General features: G+C 37.1%; 1 protein-coding gene across 4 annotated transcripts in view; it reads left to right on the plus strand.

Annotated features, from left to right (window-relative positions):
- The window catches only part of LOC308198026 (uncharacterized protein), a 424888-nt gene that overhangs the window by 171131 nt on the left and 235745 nt on the right, over nucleotides 1-18012 (plus strand). The window contains exon 1 of one of the 4 annotated variants that reach the window (XR_013953538.1): nucleotides 8588-9129. The exons of the other annotated variants lie outside the window; for them this stretch is intronic. The gene's annotated coding sequence lies outside the window, so the exon portion shown is untranslated. Of the gene's footprint in view, nucleotides 1-8587; nucleotides 9130-18012 lie in introns of those variants that run through there. 4 annotated transcript variants of the gene reach the window in all.

Genomic DNA, 18012 nt, shown 5'->3' on the forward strand with positions numbered 1-18012 from the left:
TAAACTTTGAAAAATAAAGTCTAAAGAGCTAAGTAACTATTGATGACTGGTATGATGTAGAAATGCTAAATATATTGTTTTATGTGGAGCCAAACTCTGAGAATTTGATTTGAGTAAATTGTGAATTTACTGTGGAATAAAATGTGTCAGCATTTGAACTGCATTTTTATAATGATAGTTAAAGAGCTATGGAAAATCGAGGAAGCAGGAGAAGATCTTTGTAGACCAAAGTTTTCTAGGGATTTTATTTTTTTTTGAATCTTTGCTCTCTGCCAAAAGTTTCCCATACAACTATAATAGATTGTGCTCTTACCTTGAAGTACAATATAATGCAAGTTTTTGCATTAGAAAAAAAGCCTTCAAACTAAAAAAGCACAAAATCATGCTATTGTAATATAGCAAGAAAATATACCTAATAAAACTGTAGAGTAGAATAGTCACCTACAGCTCTTAAAACAAATAAATGAACCATAGGCATTCAAGATTCTGCAAAAAATGTTAAAAATAGTAATTATTTGAATTAGTGGTCAAGCAGTTCCTTTAACAAAAACATTTCAAACATCAGCGGCACATTCTTAAGATTGACTTGAACCCTCTCTTTGCATTGCTTTGTAGTTAATGACAAACAGGACTTTAACCTAACCTCCCAAGCTCTATATTACTTCTTCTGTAACTAACTAAATAAATACAGTTTAACTGTGCAGTTTCACATTCTTTGTTTTAAAGAGCAATATTTAAAGAGTTTCTGTCCTCAGCTGGTTTTTCCTGACCTGCACCTGCCCCTCCAAGTGCTTTCATGCAAATCTTTTTAAAGAGGTATAAGAAAACAGCTGAGGGAACAGATTCACATTAAATTTTTTGTCTACTGTTTTTGTCTACTTTTTCAGCACTGTTTTAAAATGAGACTCAGTTACTTCATCAAATTCCCGAATGTCCCTACCAACAATTGTATCAGCAGAAATGAAAGGATGGGGCAGGGCAGCAATAGGGGTTATGAGTAGAATAAAAGGGAGTTCTTTACACTGGAATTGCCACTGAAAATGATTTTAGGTTTCAGCTGGATAGCCATCTAAAGCAGAAAAAAAGAAAAAATCTATGGAAACTTAGTTTAAAAAGATAAGAAAAAGAAGAGATTCTACTTGCAATTCACTAGAAGCACAGGAAGAAGAAGCTCACATCAATGCACCTGTTCCCCATTTTTTTTGGCACAACATAAAAGATTAAATGTTTCGTTCTTAATATATATTTTCTGGTGTATGTGTGTGACAACACACACATGCAACAGACATATATGCAAGTCTCCCTCCTTCCTGGTTATAGTGCTTGGCATGGGAGCTAAGCAGTGAGGCCTGGAAGCAGGGGCTGGAGGTGGCTCCTGCCATGGAAGGTGCTGCTGGATCTGGTCCTGCCAGCAAAAACAAAGGGAAAGAGACTGCTGCTGGAAACAAGACTTAGATGTGGTTTTGATTTAAGATGTGTATCCAGATAATTAAACTAAGAAAAATATATTCATTTTGGGAAATGCAAATGTGACAAGTTCTGTCAGCTTCAATTCTATCTGCTTGATTTTTTGAGATACTGTTTTTAAACTGCGATGCATACTTTAAAGTGCCTAACTCCTTTTCCTTCTTTAGTCTGTGGAATGTAAGCAGCCATTCAGAAATACAAAGATCACACTCCATATTTCCCAAACTTTGGAAAAAAATTCCAAACTTTGGAATTGGAAATATTTAGATTGTAATCATTATTTATGGGTTCATGACAATGTGAGATAAATTTTAAATGAACAGCTCATTTGTATTTTTATATGTAATTTAGCTTTTTAGTTGTGTTTAGTTTTAGTTATGTGTAATTTATTTAATATTTACAATATTCATTTAGAATATTCATTCTTTCTAAGTCTTGACAATAAGAAGTTGATTTAGTTGGTTTTCAAGGAGCTCTTTAGTTCATTTGCCATTATTATGGGGCATGCATCATCTCCCATTTAATTGTTTTCTTAGATGACAAAAATTATTTAATGTGTGGGGGTTTTTTTGGTAGCTCCTATTGTCTTATATCTACTCCCCCCACTGCATGTGTGACTGCTGTTTTCACATTGTCTGGAGGAGGCTTTTTTAGTATCATTAGATTTGTCTTTAAAAATTCTACAAATTTCTATTTGAGGTTCCATGACTAGTAGGGAACAGAATTCAGCCCTTTAATTCTTTCAGGTGCTGTTATTTATTTTACAAAGAATTTATTTGACAAGTCATAGGTTTGTCTAGCTCCTGCAAAGATGTTCATGTGAGCAACACATCTAACCAGGTGGGCTCATAGTGTCACTGGGTCTGCAGGGTGGCCTTTGGAGGACGTGTCCCATGCTGGCCTGGGCAGCTGCCCGGCCCAGCCCAGCCCAAGACGTTCAGGCAGTTCAGACCTCCCATGGCCTTTGTCTTGCTCCAAGATGACTGGGTTCCCACAGGGGCCCCAGAGCTTGCTTGGCTTTCTTCTACGTGGTGCTTACCCCTCTGAATCTCCCAGCAATGCCTTCTCAGTTCTGCACTTCATCAAAACGCACCAGGAACAAAGGATGACTGTAACAACACAGTTCTTTCTGATATAGACCGAGTGAGGGAATAATCCTGTGAGCTGCTGAGCTGGTGGTAATTGTGAAAAGAGTGGGAGAGTTGGGTGATAGGAAGAAGCTTTGACAGAGTAAATCACTGGTGAGACAACAGCTGCTTGAGGATATGTGAGCCAGCCCTGGGCATGCCGTGTAGGGGGTGGAGCTGCAGGTTGTTTCTCCTCAGGTGTTCCTTTCCACGTGGGCTAAGCAGGCAGGCAGCCTCATACAGGTCATATGAAAGCTATTGGTGAATTCAAAAAACAAACTCTCCCCACCGATGTGTTCCACGCTGCAGCTGTATTATTTCTGCTGTCCACTAACATTAGTGGGGGATTTTCTACTCTTTCCCATTTTAATCAGCCCTGTACTGCTTTGGAAATTTCCTCGCAGTTCTGCTAGGTGCTTTAATCACGCTTATGCTATCTACGTAGTTAACAGCAACACTGCACTGTGTTATGTGAAGTCTGTTAGCTTCATTTCAATGCCATTTTCTTATCATTATGTTAATTACTTATTCTAGAACTATACTTGTTTTCAGTAATACACTGGATTTTCCAGATCTAGTGGACAAAGCACCCCATTTGGTTAGTTCTTAGCCGTTTCTTTTTTCATCAGCCACTTTCTTCTGTGTTTTGTTTGTGGGTTTTTTTTTGTTGTTTGTTTGTTTGTTTGTTTTTCCAGTTTCCAAACTTTAAAATAGATTTTATAATTCCTAGATAGAAGGACAAGATAGAAAGTAGCTGACAAATAACTTTGTTTGTCACAGGAGACAGAAATCATTTTCTTTAAGAGTACTGCTGTTATTATTAAGCTATTTAAAAAACAGAATCTGTTCTCCCAAGTTTGAGATGATACCTTCTTTTGAGTTATAATTTTATGTGCTTATGTATGTATGAACTGCAGGTGACTATTCAATAATTCCATTTTTCTTGTCATTAATATTAGAAGATATCCAACTTCCACTTACATGCTTTATTTATGATCAAGTTCTTGCAATCAGAATTGTGATCTTTAATAAAATGAAATGTATGTGTCTGATTGAAAAAAGCATTAATCACGCAGAAAGCAACCAATACACATTTATTTCTTTTTGCTGTATTGTCACATTGCATTTCTGTAGGTCAATCATGATTTGTAAGCAATACGTAAACATATTTCCAAAGCAGTACTTTCCTGTAATGCACTGTGTGGCCAAGTAAACAAGAGTATGTCCAGTTTTCTCTCCCATTAATTAGAGCAGGGCAATTCAATGTCTACTTACCTGCACTTTACTTCTAGTCATTTCTGTTATCTGTCATGTTGTGGGTGCCAAACTGATAGTTCTGCAGTTCTTTGGAGGACACTTTTCAAATATTAGTAACACAGTAAACAGATTCTAATTTTCCATAACCTTACCAAAAGTTAGCCTTCTCTTTGTAATAAACATTGGTGCTCTTTGAATACATATTAATGATGGGTATTGATAATTTGTTTATTTATACTGTTCCATCATGTTTAAAACACAAGTAATCTGTGAATTTGTGAATATTCTGCTTATGGAATGTTTATTTAGCACTAAATTTATTTTAGAGCTTACTCTTTTGGCAATGAGCATGTTGCAACACCAACCTTTCCATTGAGTGAACCGTAATGTATTTAAATCATAAAAATATGAATCACCTAAAGGAAAAAAAAATGCATTCTTGGCAGAGCTGTAACATCCAAGAAGGTGTAAATGAAAAATGACTGAAAAAATTCTTTGACTAGTTGCATTAATTTCTACAGGAATTAATTGCAGTTATCATTATACTCTTTTGTGCGCACTGTTATCAACAGCCACTAATCAGTTGAATCTCACAGGCCCACACGTTAATGTAAAATGACCTGCACAGTCTTCTATTCTAGGCTCAATTTGGCACTGGTACGCACAGCTGACTAGGGCTGTCTGTTCAAGAAACAGAAAAAGTGTAGCAGGATCTCTGATCAGTCATGTCTAGGCCTTACAGCTCAGCTCTTGAATGCTGAGCAGTTTGTGCTACCTAAACAGATGAAAACATTAAAATCAGACAAAAACCTGCTGTGTGCCACTGATGGAATGCTGTCAGGAAGACACAAAAGCTTTCCGTGCTGGGTTTGAAGGGCAACCACTGGGTGCATAAAATGGAGATATTCCTATCGCCTGTTCCTCCTGCTTGAGCAGGGTCCACCACATACAGTGTAACATCACTTGCATAAATCTGTGGAAGCATGAGGGGATCCTGGTGCTGGAGACCGTGAGGGGCTTTGGCACAGGCCTGGTATGAATATGCTGAGCAATGCCAACACTGAATTCTTTTGAATATGGCCAGAACTTTGGGTACGAGTCAGCCTGAAAGTGGAGGTGCCTTTGGTTTTTGGTGACTGGGAGACTGTGTGCATGTGGGCAACTGAGGATCTAAATTTTGAACTTAGAAGCCTACAATGGCAATTGGATCCTATATCCACCTGAATCCCATCCTTAACCCTCTGTGAGTTGGAACATAATTTCTGTGAGTAAAGCCCTGAGCACTAAATCCTTAGTAGCTGTAAATTTGCATAGTATCACTGAGTTATTGAAGCTCATATAATTTCCACTAGAAGAGGGTCTGGCCTCTGTCGTTAGTTGGACTTCTCTGTAGCCGAGTCAGGAGCAGGTATTAGAGGCACCCTATTACAGAGAAACCACATTCACCCCTGTTGTCTGCCTGGGAGGTCTTGTTCTTTCATGATTTCTGTTGCTGTAGCAATGTAGAATAGAGGTCATCGTCACTTAGAAAATAATTATTTCCTTTCAGAATAAAGCTACACAACAGAAATTCTGGCTGATGAGGCTCCTCTGTGGGCTAGGGCCTGTGTGTGCGGGAGGAGAGATTTACAAACGTATGCAGCTGGCCAAGAAGAATATCTGTACATGTCAAGGATCATTCTCTTCCCTTTTTATTTCTCCCCTCCTCACATTTATTTTCTCCTTCTCTTCCTTTCTTTCTTAGTTCAAGAACTGTTTCTTTTCAGCACTCAAGAGCCATTTAGGACTGGTGCTTGGTGAAATACAGAACTGTAGACATAGCAGGACAAGCAGGGCTTTTGAATAACTGATGGTTGAAAGGCACTATTTGGCAGCTCTGATTGTTCACAGAGTATTGCTCAACTGCTTTGCTCTATTTAATGACTTGTCATTGTATATATTTTATAACCCTTTGTAAGCCTTGAAAATTTGCTTAGGCTGATACCCAAAACTCAAAGTTAGTGCCACAATTTTAATTGAAGTATGAAAATATTCCAAACCCCTGCTTCCTCTCAATAGTGACTGTGGTAAATTCCCCACAATTAAGAAAACTCCCAAGTGGTCTTCTCAAAATGCTGCTGCCTTTTGTTTCAAATTATGGACCAGAAGTCTTATATGATTGCATACAGTAGATATACTCTAAGGGGAAGGACTCTGATGAAGTAACTCGTTTACTTCAGAGAAAATCTCACGGGTCTTTCCCATCATTTTGCTCTGTTTTGATAGTAATTTGCAATACGAACAGCAAGAGAATTCAAGTGTTGAGCAGGAGTTTAGAAATGGCCCTATTTTGAGACTGTTTAGACATAAGCAAGAAACTCAGGGAATTAGTTTATCTGCACTTTGAACACAAGGTAGTTTTGTTGTCTCTTATTCTGCAAGTGAGGCTACCTTTCTGAATTCAAAGTTGCGCTTTGTTTTTGCCATCACTATCTACCTTCTGTGGTAAACACAGCTGACAATAAACTTCAGTGGGAATTTAGTATGTCATGCCTGCATTTATGCATTTCTCCTCCAACTAGAACTCAGTGATGAAAAGGTTCCCAGCTGCTTCGAAAATGGGAAGGTGAATTTAAGCACCTGTCTATGTAGAAAACTTGCTGGTGTTATTGTACTTCTGTGGCTTTTAGAAGTGGAATACAATATCCCAAATACAGCTCTCATAACAGAGGTGGCAGTGAGACCTACTGATTATACTGACATAACTACAGTGATATACTTATACCAGTATAGTAACACCAGTAAATTTTCTTGTTTAAGCAAGTTTGAAGTCAAACCCTTAACATTCTGAAATTTTAGTTCTGAGGTATGAATGATAATAGAACGATAACGGTTTATGGAGCTTTAGTTTGCAGAAATATTTAGTCCATCCATGGCGGGCCAGAACAGGATTATATCCTCAGAGTGTATTAGTGCTTTGTTTCTTCTAATTTTAAAAGTGTCAGGGGAATGGAAATTTCACCATTTCCATAGAGACATTATTTCACAGCCCATAGATCTTTCTGTCAGGAATATTCACCTTACAGTCTCTGAAGTTTTCCCTTATATGTAAGTTTGGTAACCTTTTAAATTCTCTTGGATAGCTTTATATGAGAGAGTGGAAGTCGGAGGAAATAAGGAGGGAGATGCCAAAACCAGTGAAGGCTAAGGAAAGCTCTAAATTTCCTCATTAAAGAAAAAAAAAGTCATAGCACCAGAGACTGAATGTTGCTGTCATCAGCACCTTTAACAGTCTGAATGCTGTTCTCATTAAGTATAAACAAACAAACAAAAAATCATAACGCCAAATTGATTAGGAATTCTACAAAAACAAGTAAAAAATCTTCTGGAGATAAAAGTAAAATATCCCTCTGATTCACTTTAGAAAATTTCCTCATATAATCTAGTATATTAGTATATCTGCTTTAAACTTGAAGGAACTTGAGCTGGTTTATAGACAGTAAGACTTGCAGTGAAATGGGGAAGTGGGAGTTAACTTTACAAACATACTGGCTTTCTCCCAAGCAGTGAGTGCTGACAAGTATAACCATATTACTAAAATCACATCAGCAATGTGATATATTAAATAAAAACATGATCGTCTACAGCCAAAGTAGTTTGTATTTTGTCCATGAAAAAGAATTGTGTTACATCAATCTGTCCAAAAAATGGGGCACATCAGAAAACAATGTTAAGAAGGCTTTTAAAACACATCATTGAGATTACAGCACCTTTAAAAATAAACAGCACTGAATACCAACACAGGTAAAATGTCATTGTGAAACCCAGATCTGAAATTCAACGGCATGCTTTATAGCTTTCCAGTGTGTGATAAAATCTGTTCACCAGATGTACTATCTGTCTCCTGTGTAGCATACTTGAGCATCATCTAGGCCTGAGGCCCATTTATTTCATGTAATTGCCTTCCCTGTGCACACCTTAGGGCACCCTAATTCTCCATTTTATTTCAGGCACTGTACAGGGTACCATCTGGTAGTGTTAAGCTCATCTCATTTTATTGCACTATTGCAGGGGCCATATCCAGCCCTATAGTATTCTTTCAATGGAGAGTCTGGTTACTGCCAGCTATTTATTTTTGCCAGGAATAAAGTAGTTTTTAACTATACGCATGCAGAGTTCACATGTACATCAGTCTCAGCAGAAACACAGGTCACTGCTTTCCACTCCACATAGTTAAAAATAAATACATGAATGGTGACATACTGATATTCAGGCAGAGCAGCAGGACTGGGATGGCATGTTCTTCTGTTAACTTGTAGAGTAGGAGTTCTAAATTCTTCTTACTCCTCCAACTAATGATATCATTTTAGTATCTCATTTTTATTATTTCTATTAAATGAGCAAAAAATATTATATCATACCTAAAAAGACACCTTACAGAAATAGCTTAATATTTAAAAATAGCAATATACCTTTCAACTGTACTTTGTTACAAAGTTCATTTGCTGTTTGAAGCCCAAATTTACTACTGTGCCTCACATTCCTGCTGTTATCCTGTTGTTTATTCTTGTAAATTATTGCCATTAAAAAATGGAACTTGAGATTGCAGAAAACTTCATCCATTTTGTGGTTCTTCTTCATTGTCTGCCATTTTTAATCATCTCCCTCCTTTTGGGTCTTTGTCACATATTTTCATGGCTTGATTATTATTTTAAAAATCCCTTTAGTGCCAGCAATTTTGCGCTCATGGTTATTGCTACTTAGATGTGTAACTACCTGATTGTGCCTACTAACTAGGGAGTTAGGAGTTGAAATACCATTAATTGCTCCCACAGTTTTTATGTGCAAAAAATGGAGACCGGTTTTTCAAACTCTAAAATCTGCTGGCAATATGTTTGAAGCACATCAGGTTTAAAAGCACAACACTTGTCCACTCTTGAGCCAAATTCTACTTTGCTTTAAGCTCTGTTGACTTCAGAATAGCTGCATGTTGATAAGGCAGGTCAGAATTACCCACATTGCTGCAGCTTTACCACCATTGGAGAGAAAAAAAAAAAACACCTTTAATAAATAGTGGTGGAAACATTATGTGAAACACATTTGGCTCCAAGTCAGATGACTTAATATAAAATACACAAATAAATAAAATACACAAATTTCACTGTTTCTTAGATGTATGATCCGATCCATAAAAATACACTGCTTTCCATTCCAGCCCAATCTTATACTTCTTCTGAACGAACCCCAAAGTTCTTACATATACAAAGGGATTGCTGACTATACAAGGATAAAGAATCAGGTGAGTAGCTTTGATTAAAATAGATCCCATTCCTGATGTTAACAACAGCATGACTGAAAAAGAAAAGAACTACTTTTCTCCCCCAGGCTTTCCAAAACTTTTTAAAATCACATTTTTATTGCATGCTCTTCCCCCAGTTCTTTCTCCCAAGGCAACTTCGGAATGAGATTAAAGTTATCTGGATGAAGGGTAGTACCTTCCCTCCTCCTTCCCCTCGGTAGCTCTGTCTCCTCTTTGGAGTGGTAGTTGTACAGAATACCATCCTTTGAATAAGTATTTGTAAGTGTTGTTTGGGAGCAATAGTTTTGTCTGGCAGTGTTTCCAGGCATAGCTCAGGTAGTGGAGTTTTGCCCAGTAATCGCAGCTAGAGGTGGCATCTGTGATATCTTATCCTGTCCTTTCTCACCCTGGGCAATAGCACAAGTTCCCTTCTACTGAAAGACAGAAATGTCCCACTTCTTTTGAATATCACTCCAGGCTCTCTGCAAGCTCTGGCTGATGCCACTTCTTTGGTGCTGCTCAGTTCATATGTGCCACTTCTCAGCTGTGAAGATCTGGATGAAACTTCAATGTGACTGAATGCTCATGGGGCTGGGGCAGTGTCTGTCTTAATCCATCCCCAAACAAGACAACTGATGAAAGAAATTCTGGGGGCCTTTAAAAACATAGCCATTGTTGATTTGGGTTAAATAAATAAGTCTTTCTGCCATTTCCAGGCCTGGAAATTACTCTCTTTCCATAAACTGCTGTATATGACAAGAAGATGATAGTGGACCTTCTCAGAAAATGGCTTTGTAGAGCTCTGGAGTCCAGCAAAAACAAACTCGTCGTAAAACCAATTGCTGTTCAAATACAGTGATTTTTCCCTTTCTCCTGACTTTCTTATTCGTTGATTACTAAGAGCCACAGCATGGCATTAACAGATATGTCTGAAAATGCCACCTTCCCGGTAAATAAGCTATAATACAATGACACTTAAAGAGGTGGAATTGTGCTCCTTTCTGTGAATTCTGTATGTTTTGTGTGCACTGGCAATGGCAAATGTAGATAGATTCACCTGAATTAGCTGTCTGTGTTGATCTAAAGGGCAGGTGAATGAACAGAATAACTCTCTCTTGCATTCTTTGTTGTAGGGAGAGTTTATTTTACTGTTTTCATTCTCAGCTAAAATCAGGAGTAGTGGATTGTGACTTGACAAGCTGTGATTCTTAGCAGCCATACAAGGTGCATTTTTCTGTAGCACTATAAATCAGTGGAAGTGTCCAGCAAACAAGTAGGTTCATATTTATTTTCCTGAAGATTTTCACCTCTCTTTGCTTTCAAGCTATCTCCTTCTATAAAAATGTTAATGATAATCACAGTATGAAGACTCTTTTCTGCCCTTTACCTCATCAAACAGAACATCCCAATGATTCCATATACATCCATCTGCAATGAGCTAAATGTCTGAACAAAGCCACTTAGCCCTTAGAGGAGTCAGAGCTCAGAACTTCTCGTGGATCACTGAGTACAGAGATTTTCCACATACCAAGAAATGATGCTTGATGAAGGGAAGAGAACTTCAGAGCTGGCAGGGTGCAATAGACAGGTGTAGATACAGCAGGGTACCAGACAATATCTGTTGAAAGACTGGAGACTTAAACATAATTAAGACTGTTTATTTGGCATAGCAAAAAGAAAACTCATAGATTTTTATTGATAAAAATGCAAATGTGATAATTTGAGCTAAAAGGGGGAAAGTAACAGTACACACACATTCCTGTTAAATTTATTTTCCATTAGTAAAATGCTAATTATAACCATTAATCATTGGAATATGCAGCTCGAAAGCAAATTGTCTAAATAAATACCACAGTAGCCAATCAAAGTGTGAACTGAAGCTTTTTTATAAAGGAGAAAAGTAGAAATGGTTGTTTCCTCTTGCAGAATTGTAGCTGTGACATGCACACAGCCTTAGTTACAACACCTAAGAGTTATGACTTGTCAGTCAATCTTTTCCTGTGAGTGCCTGCAGTTAAATGGAAGTAACACTAAAACAGACTTACCCATCTCTGCAATCAAACTGGGAGAAAACTGTCTTGGGATTCATTGGACAGTAGAATGTGAAAGCATCACATACTTACAAAGGTTCCCTCTGAGCCCAAAGGATGTCTTCCTAGCACTCCTGACTTCTACTCTGAGCTCATTTCTGCTCCACTCCCTTTGCACGTTTTTGCATGCATAGGTCCCTTGAGTACTGTGCAGCCAGACCTGCCAGCATTTCCTGTTTATTTCAGTCTCTGGTTTGATATTGGAAGTAACATCTCAGCCTAGAGGTATATTAAATGAAGTGTGCATGCAAATTACTAGCAAACTATCTTTTCCATTTTACAAAAGATTCTTGTTCAATTGGTTCATTTTAGGACTAAATTCCATGGGATGGGCTAGGCCTCTTTCCCATCAGAAAAAAATCCCTAACAACCAATCCACATCTGAGATAGTGAAGATTAAAATTAAGCATTGTGTAGTAGATGAGAAGTAACTATTTTTCATAGGCTTTTTACGGCACATTTGGGATTATGATTTCATATTATGCAAATGCATTTTATGAAACCATAACACAGAAATGTGTACTATTGTTAATACACATTTGCAGCCTAGCATGGGAAGTCTCCAAAAGAGACATTTTGGTGTTTTTGCTCATTGTGTATTATGAATAATAAACAAAACATGGTTAGACATATTCTGTATTACAGAACAATAATAATAAAAATTGCATCCTGTCATTAACAAGCATCAATTGCGTGTATCCTGGTAGCTCAGAAAGGCATCTCAGTATGAATACATGTTAAACAAAAAGAAAATGTCTAAATCGTAGTATGGACAGGGACTGCTTGGGACAGCTCTATTTGTTGTACTGGGATACGAGGAAGGATAATACAAATTCTTTTTGTTCTTCATTTCTTTCAGGTTCATGATAGCATTATCTTTGTTATTGGAGTAGTTGGCTGCATGCTAGGTCCTGTGTATCACCATCATATTTTACAAAGTACTCTACTAGGCCTCAAAATAACTGTTCTATAAATAATTCCAAAGGAGCTACTGGTGTTTGGACAGCCTAGCTGCTACTGCAGTGCCTTGTCTAGAATGCTAACTTATTGACAACACCACATGCAAAGGTTAGACTGACGAGGCCATTCAGACAGGGAATCACAAATATATGTCATTTCTTTTTAAATTAGTAATAAAAAGGGATGTGATTTAACAGATTTCTCATTTCAGCCTGGTCTTAGAGCTCTAGGTACAAAAATAAAAATAAAAAATCATCACCATAGAATCATAGAATCATAAAATATACCGAGTTAGAAGAGACCCACAAAGATCATCAAGTCCAACTCCTGGCACCACACAAAGACTCCAGCAGGCCTTATAACAAACAATTCGTTGCACAATCCTGAACAGTAAAAGGGTGAATTCCTGTTGAAATGTAAAGCAAGAAAGGAAAAGCTTTATTGCTGTCATCAATGTTCCTGAAAAAATCTATATCAACACTGCCCTCTGACTTACAGGTGTGCTCCCATTGCCACTGATTTCATGCATCTCAGACCTGTGCAGAGTGTCCATTTTCCTATATGTTACATGCAAAGTCATACTAGCTGTTTTTTTCTGCTGCAATGTACAGAAATGCGTCTCCCTTTGTCAGCCACCAAGCTGTGCCATATTGCAAATAAAACCAGTAGTCTTCCACTATTATTAATGGTTTTTACTGATACCCCAGAATGATATCTGACCTTTTATGTGCTTGCCAAATCTGAAATAAATATAAACAAAGGGGAAAATGGAGCTGCTCTCATGTTTCCCAGATGAGGTCTTTAATAAGGACACTTTTTCAGAGTGGATGAAATGTTCATGTTTTCCTCTTCTTGTTCAAATATATTCTGGTACTACATTAGGTTAAATCTATTTGCTAGAGAGGTTTCCATTGTAGTCCATATAAACTGAAATATTCCAAAGGCTTTAAATGTATTTTGTAGGTTATGTTGACCACAGGTTCTGGATATTACTACTTGAGTATAGTTATGTGAGATTTAATTAGAACTGCCTTGCAACTCTTTATCATAACAATCTCTCTGCTTGTAAAGATGGAAAAAGATGAACTTAATAGCACTGTTCAGTAGAAAAAGCAAAGAGGAATAAACTCTGGAAAAATATTATTTTAATTCAAACGTATTTTGAAGATTCCTACAGGTATCAATTAAAAAAGAAAATTGCAATAAAGACATTATTTCTAAACTTGAGGAGAAATTACATGAAATTATGTGTTTTGTGTAATGAAAGTTACCTACTATAAAGTTGTTGGTTTTTTGTTTTGTTTTGTTTTGTTTTTTCTACTGAAAAAAGCATTTGTGAAGGTAATTTCACATTTGGAGATTTTGAAGTACTTTTCTGTCTATATAGTTCTTTAACAATGGTTAATTTTTATCTTTGCTCTACTCAACTGAAGGTTTATAAGACTTTTTGGCCTCATTGTTAAATACAGTTGCCCTAAAATGACTAACATAATATTTATTCAGTTACCCTTTCTTTCCAGCTTACTTCCATTTTCTCCCTCTAATTTTGCTTCCAGTAAAATCCTAATTTTTTTTAATCTTCTGTGCTATTTTAATTAGTCATTTTTCCCTTATTTGTACTAGTAAACACTCTTATAAGTTTGAGACTGTAAATCATTCATCCATTAAAAACTCTATTTCCTCATATTGCAAGTTCGATTCATTTAGAAAAGAAAAAACCTTGGCGTGGAACAGAATTATGCAATGTCATGGACACATTAACATTTGGATCAAAATTTTACATTGTGTCAGCCAGTAAACAGTATAAATGGTTCAGATTTGCAATAAATAATTGTCTATTAATACCTTGGCATGGTGTAGCAAATTAAAGTCTCACTTCAGTAAGCACAGATGTAGGTAAGAGCTGGGGCCTAAAGAAAGCAACTGCCATGCAGCATTAGAATAGACAGAGAGCATCACGAAGCGTTACCGTATCTTTCCAGTGATGGGAATAATGTATACAGATTTAAACAGCAATAGAGAAACTTAGGGGGAGGTAGGTTGTAGGTGCATTTAAGTCTAATCAGGCAAGATTTAGAATCATTTGTTTTAGATGCTCTGGCAGACACTTTCCTTGTAGAAGATTAAGAGAAGCATTTAAAATGCAGCATTGTGTGCTGTTGCATACAGAGCAGAGCCTGTAATTCAGGAAGATGGGGACATCGGATATTTAGGGACCTCCTGGGTCATTAAGCTGGGTCCTTTGCTGTGGTAGTCAAACACCCCAGTAATCTCATCTGTAAACTTATTTTGTTAAACTGTCATATTTTGTAGCTTGCAAGTTGCTGCCAATCGTGTTGAGATTTTCACAAATTTAATTGCTGTCTGAAATTTTGTCAGGTTACTTCAGGAACTTCCTGCCCCACATTCAGCATACAGGAACTTCCTGCCCCACATACAGCAGATAGTCCTGAACATCTAATATCTGAAACTAAAAATTCAGTTTCTTAATGCAGATTATTTCTGTGAATGTTTTAACAAGTAGACATACCATTACTTCAGTACACAAATAGATGCATGAAAAGAGATTGATTTACAAATTGAAATATATATAAACAATTAGGTATTAACAATTATTTAGCAAGTTCCAGTTCATACTATTATATCTCAGTTGTCTGTAGTGGTGTCATCTATGAACCATAATTGGTGTTACTGCAGTTTTGAGCATGTTTTTTTCTTTTGCGTTACCAGCTCAGCCCATAATCCTGTAACACAATCTAGCTTGTCCATACACTAATGGGAAGGCATTAATCAAACATTGTTCTCCATTACATTAACTGTAGAGCAATATCTCCTTATTTTGTATTTCTTAATGGTTTCTTTGTCCAAGTCTGTGTAAAAATGCAGCCTCAGTGTGCTGGACTACAAGTCTTCTGTGGTCTATGCTTGATTGGCTGAGTAATCTCTCTCATTTTCTTTGGCACTTTGTGTTCTTGTCCTTGGTCTCCAGAGCACGAGTCAGTGGGTTTTTAGGCAGAGTACAAGGTCTGTATTTTGTAGGCAAAATGGCTTATTTAAAGTAGGGCTGAGGCTAATCCTGCTAGTTGCACAAGACGAGGACTTGAAGATCCTCTGGTGTCTGGCTGTTTGCAGGCCAAAAAAATGTAATGTTTGCTCTGAGAGAACTCAAGAACAATCTGCTTTCTGCATTGCTTTGTGCAGTGGGACTAGTTAAAGAGATATAAATGTACCTAGGAGAGCCAAAGTCTGTGCACTTGGGAGCTCCCTGAGTAGACTTGAGTGTTTCTTCCTTAGCTGCTCCAACAGGGTTATGGCTCTGCTCCAAACCTCTGAGGCTATTAATAAAAAAATGAAAATCATCCATCTAATAAAATTCATGTAATTCCTTGAAACACTTAGACCTCTTCAGTTTACCAACGGTTTGCTCTGCTTGTGCAGCATACTCTGTTGACGCAAGGCCTTGCATAGTTACCGTGAAATAATACATGTTATTACCTGGTTAACCACACAGTAACTTCACTGGAAGCAATGGTAATTACAGCGTAAGTTGTGTTAACCCTCCTGTGCTATTGTTTGGTAACTGTGTAATTAGCTCAGGTCACCTGTGCAAATCAAAATTGTTTGATAATTTTTCTCTTCTCTCTTCTTGTACCAATTGTAAATGAGTCAGAACACTGACGGTATCTCAGCAGGGTGTGTAGAAACCGATCTGGCAGAGCAACACATCACTTTCTATAAGCAGCTCCTGGTTTTAATGTTACCAGAAGAAAACTAAATACAGGAAGAAGGTAAATTTGCCTGTATGAACAAATGTATCTCCATTTTTGCACCCTCATTGAAATCTAATTAATGTTACAGTGAATAGAATTCCTTCCCACCCAGTTGCTGTTTACGGACTTGGGAACTCCCACTAATTTTGAGCAAGAAAGCCATGAGTTTGGTTGCTACGGTACAGCTACAGTGAAAGATCTAGTGCAGGACTTCAAGGAGGCATGGCTGAGGGATGCTATAGCAATTGAAAGACAGACAGAAGCCAGTCAGTGCCATATTTTTTTTACTATGGACAGAGACTGCAAGTCACCAGAGGTGACAGTGTGACTTTTTTTTGCACAAGTGGTGAAGTTTACACATTCATAATGTAACAAAAATCAAAAATTGAAGGGATATGACTTTACATGACATAACTTTCTTTAATACTGCCTGAGCTGCATGTTAGAATGTAAAGAATTAATTACATGATACATAACCAGTTCCCATCAGTGCTACAACAATTTGTGCAGGACTATTTAGGATGCTTTCCCTATGACACTTTTTCTGTGTCCAATATATCACATAGCAAATCCAACATAAGAGAGGCACACATATCAATGTGAACAATAGCATCCTGGTGCTGAAATTTTCACAGTTAATTAAAAAAAATCAAATATAAGCAGTCCACTTCTTACTAAACTAATTAAAAATATAAATACAATAAGCCCTGACTGAGCTTTTGACAGGTCATTAAAAACACAAAATTGAGTCAAGTACAAGGGCTATTTTCAATATGTAATACAGTGAAATAAAACAGTGAAGCTGTGAAGTTAAATTAACACTGTTTTTGTTTCCATTGTTGCTCACCTGTTTTCTGTGGCTGAATTTACACAGTGCAGTTCTCCAAAAGTAAAGGCCTGGGTGGTTTACTCTGTAAAGCAGAAGAGGCGATTTCCAATTCCTTTTGGCTTTGTAGCTCCTTCCTTTGCAGCATTACTACTTCTGTGTGTTCCATGCAGTGTCTTTTTAACCACAAGTTTTGAAGTAATTTTCAATCCTCTGGAATTATTTCAGCAGTAGACATACACATACTCCCAACACTCTAAGTGTGTTATTTAGAAATGATTCTGATTAAAAGTAGAGCAGTCCTTTGTTGCGTTAGCTTAGTTTTTCCAAGCAGGAATAAGATCTAGCAAGCATTTTCCTTCTAGGAGCTTTAATACTGTGTGATGCAGCTACACTAGGCAGTCCTACTAGCATCCACTTTGTTTCCCATGGGAGTCCCAGTCCTGAAGATATCCATGCTGTATATAGATTAATTCATATCTGAGCTCTTTCCTAGGAAAGAGCAAATAAGCTCTTTCCTTGATTAATTCAACTTCTTAGGTTAGTTTGTTGTTTTGCTGTAAAATGTGATTCTTGGCACCTTTTGATGCTACATTTGTAATGTGATAAATTCTCCAATACAACCAAAAAAGAAAAAAACAAAGTGTGGGTGTAGCCACTGTGATTATTTTTTCTGTTGGCCTTGAGTTATCAATAACATAGTGAATGCCCTGAATATCTTTGATTTGCATTTGGAGCTTTAGATACAGATCCATAACTTAGCTGTGGTCTAGTACAGGAGAGGCCTGAGAAAACATGGCAAACAAATATTAATGCTGGATCCTCCTCATTCTCTATTCTTTTCTGCTGCCTCTACATCAGATGGGTCTCCTTTTTATCCCTAGCATTAAGTTTTTATCACTTTACTAAAATACTATAAATCAATAAAATAGGGCAGAAAATTGTCTTCTTACATCATTGCACCAACATGCCGCTTGTATGGTCTGGAATGACAATGAGACATCCATCTTTTGTGGACAAAAATGCCAGTTCCCAGTACAATGACATTATATATGGCTAAAAAAATCCAAACCAAACATTAGCCTGTGCTGAAATAAGAAATGCCTCCTTCACCTTTTTAATGTTCTGAAGATCAAGAGAAAACTCTAATGATCTAAACATAAAACATTATTAATAAATTAATACTTATATTCCCTCCTAAAACTCTTTTCCTAGTCATTCTTCTTCCAGATAATAT

This window comes from Anser brachyrhynchus (genome assembly GCF_964034855.1).
Source record: "Anser brachyrhynchus genome assembly, chromosome: 7".
Classification (NCBI taxonomy): domain Eukaryota; kingdom Metazoa; phylum Chordata; class Aves; order Anseriformes; family Anatidae; genus Anser; species Anser brachyrhynchus.